Below are 13567 nucleotides of genomic sequence, written 5' to 3' on the forward strand. Positions count from 1 at the left end.
GCACATCTCAAGGGAACCACAAAATTTCATTAGCCAACTACAGTAAATTCACAGCCAGAACCCTCAGAATTGATAGATAGACTAGATAGATAGATATATAGAATAGATAGATGATAAAATTATAGATAGAGTTGAGCGACTTTTGGTTTTTTAGGGTCGCGTTTCGTTTTCCAAAAGTCGGGTCGAGCAAGATCGTCCGATTATAGGGAAAAGTCGGGGTCGTCCCGAAACACGAAACCCAATGTAAGTCAATGGGGAATAAAAGTCGGCAGTGAGAGGAGGACAGGAAACACATCAACAGTGCCCATTTGAATGCCAAAAGCATCAATTCTTCTTACTTAAGCTTGTCAACCTTAATTAACTTCATAATACAAGTTACGCACTGAAAAATGGGGGTTATTTGGCTACAGTTGTGGGGGGGGAGGGCTGGCTCCAGGTTTTCATGTGCCCTGGGCGAAAGAGCGGCCCTTTAACACATACCACAACTCATCATGCTCCGATACGGCAGAGAAATAGCGGTATAGTACAATGAAAAATACTTCACTTTTTACATCTCATGACGTGGCCCATCTATTTCTCCATACAGAATCATTGGTCCCATATAATGTTTGAAACAGTATATGATGAGCTCCACATAATGCTACAGTATATGTTGGTCCCCATGGATGAAGCTCCACTGTCTTATGGGCCCAAATAATGCTCCAAACATAATGGGCCCCATTTCTAATGCTCTAGTGTATAATGGGCCCTGTAAATGCTGCTCCAGTGTCTGATGTCCACCTTTGGAATGTTCCAGTGTATGGTGGGCCCCATCTATCATTCTCCAGAGTATAGTGCTCCCCAAAAATTGCTGTCCCAACATTGAAAACAATCAAATAAGTCTCCTCGCTAGGGAATCCCTGTACTTGTCTGGACTCCTTGTCGTCCCCATCTTCCATCTCACTGCACAGTATTTCAACTTTGCAAGTGCTGTGATCCTGAGCAAGCAGGGGGGGCCCACTCGTTGGCGACGGCACTGGCACAGGGCCCCTGATAGTACGGTGGTGTGTCTGATGGCGGGTGGACCGAACCTGCACTTTCATCTGCAGCTTCCTCTTTGTCACCGTGTAAGATGGAACTGTATATGGGAAGGGTAACCTGAGTTTCATCAGGGTCAGATTCAGGCCGTGTAGCGTGCGAGGGGAATGTAGTGGTCTGGGTCAATGTACCAGCAGATTCATCGAGCAGTGGCTGGGCATCAGTGCACTTGTGTCGCCCCCAGGAGTACGGTCGCCACAGTGGCATTACCTTCTTCCTAGGGAGTGTGATGTCATGCTTGGGAGCAACGAACGATCAATCTAGCAGGTTAACTGATTGGGCGGCGTTATTCCCACGAGTCATGACCCTCCAAACAGCGTTCATGAAGGCAAAGTGTTTGTTTTACGTGGGCAGTATGGTTGCAAAGCTGAACCTTAAAGGAATGTCCAGAAGGGCACCACCAGGAGTGGAGCCTACAGTTAAATTCGACTCCACCTGGGAAACCTCAACCATGCCAGCTACAGAATAGATGCACACATTGCAAGCTTAATTCCGTTAAGGAACGAGACTCTGTCATGCCCCGCGGTCCGAGTCCGGCTTACTAGAGGGACACGTGAGGCTCTGGCACATGAGATTGGCCAATAACTGGTGTGTCATGCCCTTACATGTCCGTGGCTGCATGTGCGCTACACTGAAAAGGCCAGCGTTTGTCGCTTACAGGTGCAGATAACCCGCTGCACAACGTTAGTGATGGGGATCACTGATTACAATTATTACCCGCGAACAATGATTTCCCAGTAAGTGCAGGTCAACCGCAGTTCCGGAATTAGGCCTAACCGTCAATCCTGAAAAAATGAAAAACTTACGTGTGCAAACTACAGGTGCTGTAGCTTGCTTAACAGCTCGCCAGCCGTTCTCACGCCCAGTATGGATTACACGTGATTGCACAAAGGTGAGAAAGGGTACCGTATCCCCAGATAACATGTATGGATAGCGTACACATTCAAAATATATGTCTATACATCAGTAGGCAGGCTCAGACGGTGTTAGGCCCAGTATGGATTGCACGTGATTGCACAAAGGTTAGAAAGGGTACCGTATCCCCAGATAACATGTATGGATAGCGTACACATTCAAAATATATGTCTATACATCAGGAGGCAGGCTCAGACGGTGTTAGGCCCAGTATGGATTGCACGTGATTGCACAAAGGTTAGAAAGGGTACCGTATCCCCAGATAACATGTATGGATAGCGTACACATTCAAAATATATGTCTATACATCAGGAGGCAGGCTCAGACGGTGTTAGGCCCAGTATGGATTGCACGTGATTGCACAAAGGTTAGAAAGGGTACCGTATCCCCAGATAACATGTATGGATAGCGTACACATTCAAAATATATGTCTATACATCAGGAGGCAGGCTCAGACGGTGTTAGGCCCAGTATGGATTGCACGTGATTGCACAAAGGTTAGAAAGGGTACCGTATCCCCAGATAACATGTATGGATAGCGTACACATTCAAAATATATGTCTATACATCAGGAGGCAGGCTCAGACGGTGTTAGGCCCAGTATGGATTGCACGTGATTGCACAAAGGTGAGAAAGGGTACCGTATCCCCGGATAACATGAATGGATAGCGTACACATTCAAAATATATGTCTATACATCAGGAGGCAGGCTCAGACGGTGTTAGGCCCAGTATGGATTGCACGTGATTGCACAAAGGTTAGAAAGGGTACCGTATCCCCAGATAACATGTATGGATAGCGTACACATTCAAAATATATGTCTATACATCAGGAGGCAGGCTCAGACGGTGTTAGGCCCAGTATGGATTGCACGTGATCGCAAAAGGTGAGGAAGGGTACCGTATCCCCGGATAACATGTATGGATAGCGTACACATTCAAAATATATGTCTATACATCAGGAGGCAGGCTCAGACGGTGTTAGGCCCAGTATGGATTGCACGTGATTGCACAAAGGTTAGAAAGGGTACCGTATCCCCAGATAACATGTATGGATAGCGTACACATTCAAAATATATGTCTATACATCAGGAGGAAGGCTCAGACGGTGTTAGGCCCAGTATGGATTGCACGTGATTGCAAAAAGGTTAGAAAGGGTACCGTATCCCCAGATAACATGTATGGATAGCGTACACATTCAAAATATATGTCTATACATCAGGAGGCAGGCTCAGACGGTGTTAGGCCCAGTATGGATTGCATGTGATTGCACAAAGGTTAGAAAGGGTACCGTATACCCAGATAACATGTATGGATAGCGTACACATTCAAAATATATGTCTATACATCAGGAGGCAGGCTCAGACGGTGTTAGGCCCAGTATGGATTGCACGTGATTGCACAAAGGTGAGAAAGGGTACCGTATCCCCAGATAACATGTATGGATAGCGTACACATTCAAAATATATGTCTATACATCAGGAGGCAGGCTCAAACGGTGTTAAGCCCAGTATGGATTGCACGTGATTGCACAAAGGTTAGAAAGGGTACCGTATCCCCAGATAACATGTATGGATAGCGTACACATTCAAAATATATGTCTATACATCAGGAGGCAGGCTCAGACGGTGTTAGGCCCAGTATGGATTGCACAAAGGTTAGAAAGGGTACCGTATCCCTAGATAACATGTATGGATAGCGTACACATTCAAAATATACAGTATGTCTATACATCAGGAGGCAGGCTCAGACGGTGTTAGGCCCAGTATGGATTGCACGTGATTGCACAAAGGTGAGAAAGGGTACCGTATCCCCAGATAACATGTATGGATAGCGTACACATTCAAAATATATGTCTATACATCAGGAGGCAGGCTCAGACGGTGTTAGGCCCAGTATGGATTGCACAAAGGTTAGAAAGGGTACCGTATCCCTAGATAACATGTATGGATAGCGTACACATTCAAAATATACAGTATGTCTATACATCAGGAGGCAGGCTCAGACGGTGTTAGGCCCAGTATGGATTGCACGTGATTGCACAAAGGTTAGAAAGGGTACCGTATCCCCAGATAACATGTATGGATAGCGTACACATTCAAAATATATGTCTATACATCAGGAGGCAGGCTCAGACGGTGTTAGGCCCAGTATGGATTGCACGTGATTGCACAAAGGTGAGAAAGGGTACCGTATCCCCAGATAACATGTATGGATAGCGTACACATTCAAAATATATGTCTATACATCAGGAGGCAGGCTCAAACGGTGTCAGGCACAGTATGGATTTGACGGCCCAGACTACACAGCGGAGGAGCAGGGAGAGGTAAAGATTGCAAATGCTGGGGCCCTGCCCAAGCAAGGGGGGCCCACTCGTGGGGGTCGGTACTGGCACTGGGCCCCTCATAGTACGGCGGTGAGTCTTACGGCGGGTGTGCACCACCACCGTCAGAGACACTTGATTGCACTATGAGGGACCCTGTGCCAGTGCCCGCGCCCAAGAGTCGGCCTACCCACCTGTCCAGGGCAACGGCACTCGCACGGTGTCGTACACTAGGTGGTGACCCCGGCCATGGGGCGGGGAGGCAGCACAGTTAGGAAGTTTTAGAAAGTGGCATATGTTGATGTTGGACATTCAGCTGATGCAAAAGGTGAAATAGGTCAAGTCCCAGGAAGAGGTGGACTAAAGCAAGCCATTTTTCTGTCACCCTATGTGTCATCAGGGGAATGTGGGACAAAATCCTTGGAAACCCATGCGTGGTTCATTTTAATGAAGGTTAGATCATCCACATTTTGGGTTGACAGACGGGTCCTTTTTTCTGTCAGGATTGATCCAGCTGCACTGAAGACTCTTTCCGATAGCACACTTGCAGCTGGGCAAGCGAGCTCCTGTAAGGCATATTGTGCCAATTCAGGCCAGGTGTCCAGTTTAGCGGCCCAATAGTCAAAGGGGAATGACCTGTGTGGGAGAACATCGATATGGGAGGAAAAGTAGTTTGTAACCATAGTTGACAACTGCTGTCTCCTGTCACTTTCCATCGATGCAGTATTACCAGTTGTGTGAGCGGTACTTGAAAAATCAGTCCACAACATTGTCATGAAACCCCTGTCTCCAACGCCACTTCTGCTGTGTGCACCACGAACACCTCTGCCAAGCTGACCCCGGCCCGTACGGCTCGTGTGAGAACCATCACCGCTGCTGTGTGCTGGGAATGCCTCAAGAAACCGATTTACCAGAGTTGCTTGTTTATTAGCCAATATTAGGTCAAGGTTCTCCTGTGGCATGATGTTTTGTAATTTGCCTTTATAGCGTGGATCCAGGATGCTGGCCAACCAGTAGTCGTCATCGTTCATCATTTTGGCAATGCGGGGCTCCCTTTTTAGGATCCGCAAGGCATAATCTGACATGTGGGCCAATGTTCCCAGTGTCAATGATGCACTGCGAGTGCTGGTTGGAGGAGCACTTTCTGGCAAATCCACATCCCTCCAGTCACGCACAAACCCTGTACCAGACCTTGCCACGCCAACATTTTCACTTGCCCCACGAGATGCATCCTCCTCCCCTAAGTAATCATCCCCAACATCATCCTCCTCCTCCTCCTCTTCTTCCTCCACCCCGTCCAGGAGAGGTCCCTGAGCAGACAATGGCTGAATGTCATCAAGGATTCCCTCCTCCTCTTCCTCCTCATCAACATTGGCTGCAGAAGCCTGCTCCTTAAGGTGCGTCAAAGTTTGCATGAGCAGACGCATAAGTGGGATGCTTATGCTTAGGATGGCGTCGTCTGCGCTTACCAGCCGTGTGCATTCCTCAAAACACTGAAGGACTTTACAGAGGTCTTTCAGCTTCGACCACTGCACACCTGTCAACTCCATGTCTGCTCTCAAAGTGCCTGGCCGTGTATCCTCCCACAAATGCATTATGGCCTGCCTCTGCTCGCACAGCCGCTCCACCATGTGCAGGGTGGAGTTCCACCTTGTTGCAATGTCGATAATGAGGCGGTGGTTGGGAAGGTGGAGCAATCGCTGCAGCTTCTGCATACGAACGGAGTGTACAGGCGACCGGAGGATGTGCGCGCACAGTCTTCGCACCTTCTGGAGCAGGGCTGTTAACTCCGGATAATTTTTGAGGAAGCACTGCACCACCAGGTTCAAGGTGTGAGCCAAGCAAGGTATGTGGCTGAGTTTTGAAAGGGCTATGGCTGCCACAAAATTACGGCCGTTATCACTAACTACCTTGCCTGCCTCAAGATGTACACTGCCCAGCCATGACTCAGTTTGTCGCTTCAAGTACTCGGCCAGCACCTCGGCGGTGTGTCTGTCACCCAAACACATCATCTGCAACACAGCCTGCTGACGCTTTCCACTAGCTGCTCGATAGGGGGACACCTCGTGTGCAACAGTGGCAGCTGCAGATGGAGTGCTCATACGACTGCACTCTGTGGACGAGCTTTCGCTTCTGGAGGAGGAGGAGGAGGAGGAGGAGGGTCGAACGCCTACAGCCAACTGTTTCCTATACCGTGGGCTAGGCAGCACTGTCCCACCACCGCTGTCCCCTGTGGACCCTGCATCCACCACATTAACCCAGTGCGCAGTGATGGACACGTAACGCCCTGGCCATGCCGACTGGACCATGCATCAGTTGTGAGGTGCACCTTTCCGCTCACTGACTGCTTGAGTGCATGGACAATGCTGTCTTTCACATGATGGTGGAGGGCTGGGATGGCTTTGCGAGAGAAGAAGTGGTGACTGGGTAGGTCATAGCGTGGTACTGCATAGGCCATGAGTTCGCGGAAAGCTGCGCTTTCCACCAACCGAAAGGGCATCATCTCAAACGAGATTAGTTTGGCAATGTGGGCGTTCAAACCCAGTGTACGCGGATGAGAGACTGAGTACTTTCTTGACCTACTCATAGTGTCTGGGAGGGTGAGCTGGACTTGAGAGCTGCATATGGTGGAAGTAGCGGTGGACAGGGCGGACTGAGAGAGGGTTGATGATGTTGATGGAGTTGGTGTTCTTTCTGATGGCCTAGAATCAGTCTTTCGTTGATATAACAGTGGGATTCCCTGACTGCTGTGGCCTTGCAACGACACCTCAACATTTGCTGCTGTGCTAACCGGTGGGCTTACAGTGGGGGAAACAATGTAGCGTTGCTGACTACCTTTGTTGTGATCAGTTGCACATGTGGCACTTGAGGTTTGGTGTTGTGTCCACGCTTGCAAGTGCATGGTGTTTAAATGTCTAAGCATGCAACTGGTATTCACATTTTTCAGATTTTTCCCTTGGCTAAAGGTCTTTGCGCACTTCTTACAGATAACCTTGGCCTGATCATGAGGATTTTGTTCAAAAAAGTGCCACACTGCACTCTTCCTACTTTGGCAGACATTTTGCGGCCTAGCACGCTGTGATCTTTTGACCCTCTGGACAAGCTGTCCAGCAACTCTTTTGATTTTTGGAACCTGTCTTTGGAGTGCTCCGGGCCTGCCAGATAACAGCTGTTGAGATGTCGATGTCTGCTGTGGATGCTCCTCATCTGAGCTATTGGAAGCAGCACCCTCTTCCCCCAATGGATGCCAATCTGGGTCAACAACTGGGTCATCCATCACCTCCTCTTCAATGTCATGTGCACCTTCCTCTGTGTCACCGTGTATGGTGGTATAGTGTGCGGGAAGGGGCACCTGAGTCTCATCAGGGTCAGAATCTGGCTCTGTACACTGCGAGGACAATGTAGTGCTCTGAGTGAATGTACCAGCAGAATCATCCATCAGCGGCTGTCCATCAGTGCACTCCATGTCAGATTCATCTTGGCCTGGGTAATTCACCATTTGACTTGATAATCCAGGCATGGTATGTGAAAACAGCTCCATGGAGTAATCAGTAGTATGGCCTGCGTCATCCTTCAATCTTGGTTGGGGTGAAGGACACAAGGAAAGGTGTGGTTCATGAACATGAGCCTCCAATGACGACTCAGTGCTTTTACTTTTTACAACTGAAGAAGAGGAGGTGATAGAGCTGGAGGCTGAGTCAGCAATGTAAGACAAAACTTTTTCCTGATGCTCTGGCTTTAAAAGCGGTTTGCCAACTCCTAGAAAACTAAGCCTTCGAAGCCTTATGGAGCCAGACGATGATGCAGGCTCAACACCTCCTGCATTCGGTCCTATTTTGCTCTTGCCACTACCATCAGATCCACCACCAACACCATCATTACCAGCTGCCAACCCCCACCCAATTCCACGGCCTCTTCCACCAGCCTTCCTCATTTTTGGTAGAAATGTAGACAAAATCCAACAAACTATATAGTAATGTAAAACAAGGTACAAGGTGTCTATAGGACAGGGGAGATTTTGAATTTCTGCTCACACTAGTGGACACTGGACACTTTTGGATTGTGTGAGGCCCACTGAATATCTGAGCACTATGTCACAGGCTCGATGGCACAGCTGTGACCAAAGTGACTAGAGGATAAGTGAGATTTTGAATTTCTGCACACACTAGTGGACACTGGACACTTTTGGATTGTGTGAGGCCCACTGAATATCTGAGCGCTATGTCACAGGCTCGATGGCACAGCTGTGACCAAAGTGACTAGAGGATAAGTGAGATTTTGAATTTCTGCAGACACTTGTGGACACTGGACACTTTTGGATTGTGTGAGGCCCACTGAATATCTGAGCGCTATGTCACAGGCTCGATGGCACAGCTGTGACCAAAGTGACTAGAGGATAAGGGAGATTTTGAATTTCTGCAGACACTTGTGGACACTGGACACTTTTGGATTGTGTGAGGCCCACTGAATATCAGAGCGCTATGTCACAGGCTCGATGGCACAGCTGTGACCAAAGTGACTAGAGGATAAGTGAGATTTTGAATTTCTGCTCACACTAGTGGACACTGGACACTTTTGGATTGTGTGAGGCCCACTGAATATCTGAGCGCTATGTCACAGGCTCGATGGCACAGCTGTGACCAAAGTGACTAGAGGATAAGTGAGATTTTGAATTTCTGCAGACACTTGTGGACACTGGACACTTTTGGATTGTGTGAGGCCCACTGAATATCTGAGCGCTATGTCACAGGCTCGATGGCACAGCTGTGACCAAAGTGACTAGAGGATAAGTGAGATTTTGAATTTCTGCAGACACTTGTGGACACTGGACACTTTTGGATTGTGTGAGGCCCACTGAATATCTGAGCGCTATGTCACAGGCTCGATGGCACAGCTGTGACCAAAGTGACTAGAGGATAAGTGAGATTTTGAATTTCTGCTCACACTAGTGGACACTGGACACTTTTGGATTGTGTGAGGCCCACTGAATATCTGAGCGCTATGTCACAGGCTCGATGGCACAGCTGTGACCAAAGTGACTAGAGGATAAGTGAGATTTTGAATTTCTGCAGACACTTGTGGACACTGGACACTTTTGGATTGTGTGAGGCCCACTGAATATCTGAGCGCTATGTCACAGGCTCGATGGCACAGCTGTGACCAAAGTGACTAGAGGATAAGTGAGATTTTGAATTTCTGCAGACACTGGACACTTTTGGATTGTGTGAGGCCCACTGAATATCTGAGCGCTATGTCACAGGCTGGATGGCACAGCTGTGACCAAAGTGACTAGAGGATAAGGGAGATTTTGAATTTCTGCAGACACTTGTGGACACTGGACACTTTTGGATTGTGTGAGGCCCACTGAATATCACAGCGCTATGTCACAGGCAGAAATTGGCTAGCGTATCACAAACTGCAAGGTGTATGTAGAATTGGGCAGAGTAGGAATCTCCCTAGAGTGCAGGTCTGTAAGAACGGAACATATCCTCGACTTATTCTCACAGAGTGACACAGATAGGTTCACTGTGGCTGTGATAACAGCCGTTACACGGTACTGTGTGAGGAGCGTACACCGCTGTATGGTGTGAAAAAATGCACGCTCAGTACCTCAGCAGGACAAGAAAAAAATTGGGATTGCTTTTAAAAAAGCAGTTTGCAGCTCAGTACCTCAGCAGGACAAAAAAAAAAAAATTGGGATTGCTTTTAAAAAAGCAGTTTGCAGAGCAGTGGGTAAACAGCAATGCAGTTGTCAGGAAGCCTTAGAAGGCAGCCCAACAACCAACACCACTGATACACCACAATATAGCCTCCCCTTGCACTGCACACACAGTGACTGGTGTGTTGTACAGGCACAATCGCTAGCAGCAGAATCAGTTTTTTTTTCTTCTTCCCTGCCTAACACTCTCCCTACAGAATCAGCAGCAACCTCTCCCTATGCTAAGATCGGCAGAAGTAAGATGGCGGTCGGCGTGCACGCCCTTTTATACCCCCTGTGACGCCCACCAAAGCAAGCCAATCACTTACATGCCCTTCTGAAAGATGGTGGTGACCCATGCCTATGTCATCACGTTGCCCACAGTGTCCGTGGATCCTGATTGGCTGAAAAAGAGCGCAAAACAAACTTTTGAAACGCGACTTTGGCGCGTAAGTCGCCGACCTCGTGGCCGACCTCATCCTAGGGTCGGGTTTCGTTTCATGAAACCCGACTTTGCCAAAAGTCGGCGACTTTTGAAATTTTTCGACCCGTTTCGCTCAACTCTAATTATAGAATATATAAACATACTGTAGATATATAATTTCACAAAGTTCCCTACATATAATAAACTTGCACCCATTAGTGCCTTTCGTGTGTAGTTTATTCTACAGCTTTTTTGGCTTGTTTAATATAATAAATAACTTTAAAAAATGATGTGGGGGCCTTCTCCCTATTTTTGATAACCAGTTAAGGTAAAACAGACATCAGTGTGGTGATATTATCAGGCTGGGAAGTTCCCTGGTTATTGGGCCACACAAACACAAATTTAAATTTAATTTGAAAAAACACTCCCTGAGACTTTCCCTGGTTTATTAATTTATAAAAAAAAAGCCATGCAGGTCTGCCGTAGTCCTGGAAATCCAACATAGTCCACAAATAGAAACCTGAAAAACATAAAAGGAGAGAATGAAAAACAATACATTATCCCAAGTTCAACAAATTTATTAAAAAAATGTTAAATGTTCCTGCACAGGTCTGACGGAGTCCTTGGTGTTCCCACGACGATAACCGAATCCGAAGTTCAAATGTTATGGAGCCTCGATCAGAGCTCCATAGGCTGTTGCAGCAGCCATTCCGTGTCTTGCTGCAGTCCACTAGACCCAGAGGCTCTGAACAGTAGTGATGTCAGTAACAGGGACAGACATACCACCAGTGCAGCTGGTCTAGAGCTGGACCCTCGCAGGACGGCTAATAATGAGAGTAATCTGGCCTGTTTCTCGGAGCCTGAAGATCCAGAGTGCTCATGGCCAGATTGCCCTCATTATGTGTGGCATGCCAGGCATGGAGTGATTTTGCAGCTTCGCTGCCTATAAGACAAAATGGTAGCTGCAGAATCCCATCCTCAGCTTCCTGCCTGGCTCTTTCTCTGTGACACATGCGTGCATAGCGTGATGACGTCAGCATGCAGGACATAGTTGTGTCATCTAGAAAGTTGCAGGTGACGAAGAAAGAAGCAACAATGCTGCGTGGGGAATGGACAGAGAGGTGAGTGTGTGTTTTTTCCCCCGACACATCGGGGAGAGGACATTATGGGGTGGTGGGAGAGGACAATGCTAGTGTGGAGGAAGAGGACAACCATGGCAGTGGGGAGAGAGCAATGATAAATGTGGGGGAGAGAACAATAAGGCGGTGGGGAGAGGACAATGAGGGATGTGGGGGAGAGGACAATGAGGGGGTAGGGGAGAGGATGATGAGGGTTATGGGGAGAGGACAATGAATGGGTAGGGAAGAGGACAATGGGGGTGGGGAATTGGGATGGGAGTAAGGGGTACTTATAATGGACTTATGAAAAGGGGGAGGGGGAACAGGATGTTAGATGTGGATTTAAAATGAATTGGATAATGGAGGAGGGTGCTAAGTCCCTAATAGAGTCTGAAAATGACTCTAATCAGACGAGACTTCAGCAGTAAGTTCCTGTATCTGTACCGTATAGCTTGGAGTGATAATGTTATTTGTAAAATCCTTTAGACCACATTCTTACATTTGTGTGGTGTGTCCGAGTTGGACGATTAGTTGAGTTTTATAGGTCCATTCAAACATGCTTGAAAATCAAGGATCGAGAATAAGCTCCAAGAGGGTCAGCAAATGCCCTGTCCTGATCCGATTTTAAAAACGTGCAGCACACCGACACTGCACACAGATACAGGAATGTAGCCTTATTATGTATAGCATAGTCCCTTAGTATATAGTGTACTCTCTTATTATGTATAGCACAGTCCCTTTGTATATAGCATACTCACTTATTATGTACAGAGCCATCCTTAGTTATATATTTTCCTCTTTTATTATGTATCACACTGTTCTTTATTGCGTACCATCCTCTCTAGTTATGTATTGGGTAGTCCCTTACTGTACTGCTAAAAAAATAAAAGGAACATATCCTAGTACATTTTGCTGGTTAAGTGTTCCCTTTATTTTTTTGAGCAGTATATATAGCTTCCTCTACTTTTATGTTCTGTGTTGTTCCTAACATTGTGCATTCTTGTTATTTGTGTTATTCACAGTGCCCTCTTTTATTACATAGTCCTCTGTTGTTAAATATAAAATGACTGCTGATAGAGCAGCCGGAGACCAGTCAATTAGTCAATTAGCCACCTTCATTAGAAAAGAAACTTTACTATATTCGATCAGCAGTCATTGCATTTTATATCTATTATATCTAATAGTAGAGGACAGTATGTAATAAATAACAGGATGCTATATACTCCGATATGTAAGGGATGGTGCTGTACATAAAAAGAGAGGGCACTATGTAATAAGGGACGGTAATATACATAATAAAGGAGACTATGTAAGATATACATATGTGTGTCTGTGTGTGTGTGGCTATTATATATATATATATATATATATATATACACACACAGTGGGGGAAATAAGTATTTGATCCATTGTTGATTTTTAAGTTTGCCCACTGACAAAGACATAAACAGTCTATAATTTTAAGGGTAGGTTAATTTTAACATTGAGAGGTAAAATATCAGAAACAAAATCTAGAAAACCACATTGTATAAATTATATAAATTTATTTGCATTTTGCAGTGAGAGATAAGTATCTGATCCCTCTGGCAGACAAGACTTAATACTTGGTGGCAAAACCCTTGTTGGCAAGCACAACAGTCAGACACTTTTTGTAGCTGATGATGAGGTTTGCGCACATGTCAGGAGGAATTTTGGTCCACTCTTCTTTGCAGATCATCTCTAAATCATTAAGATTTTGAGGCTGTCGCTTGGCAACTCGGAGCTTCAACTCCCTCCATAAGTTTTCTATGGGATTAAGGTCTGGAGACTGGCTATGCCATTCCATGACCTTAATGTACTTCTTTCTGAGCCACTCCTTTGTTGCCTTGGCTGTATGTTTCGGGTTATTGTCTTGCTGGAAGACCCAGTCATGACCCATTTTTAATGTTCTGGCGGAGGGAAGGAGGTTGTCACTCAGGATTTAACGGTATATGGCTCCATCCATTCTCCCATTGATGCGGTGAAGTAGTCCTG

The sequence above is a fragment of the Dendrobates tinctorius genome, unplaced genomic scaffold, assembly GCF_039654945.1.
Source record: "Dendrobates tinctorius isolate UK_male_01 unplaced genomic scaffold, ASM3965494v1 ptg000383l, whole genome shotgun sequence".
Taxonomy (NCBI): Eukaryota; Metazoa; Chordata; class Amphibia; order Anura; family Dendrobatidae; genus Dendrobates; species Dendrobates tinctorius.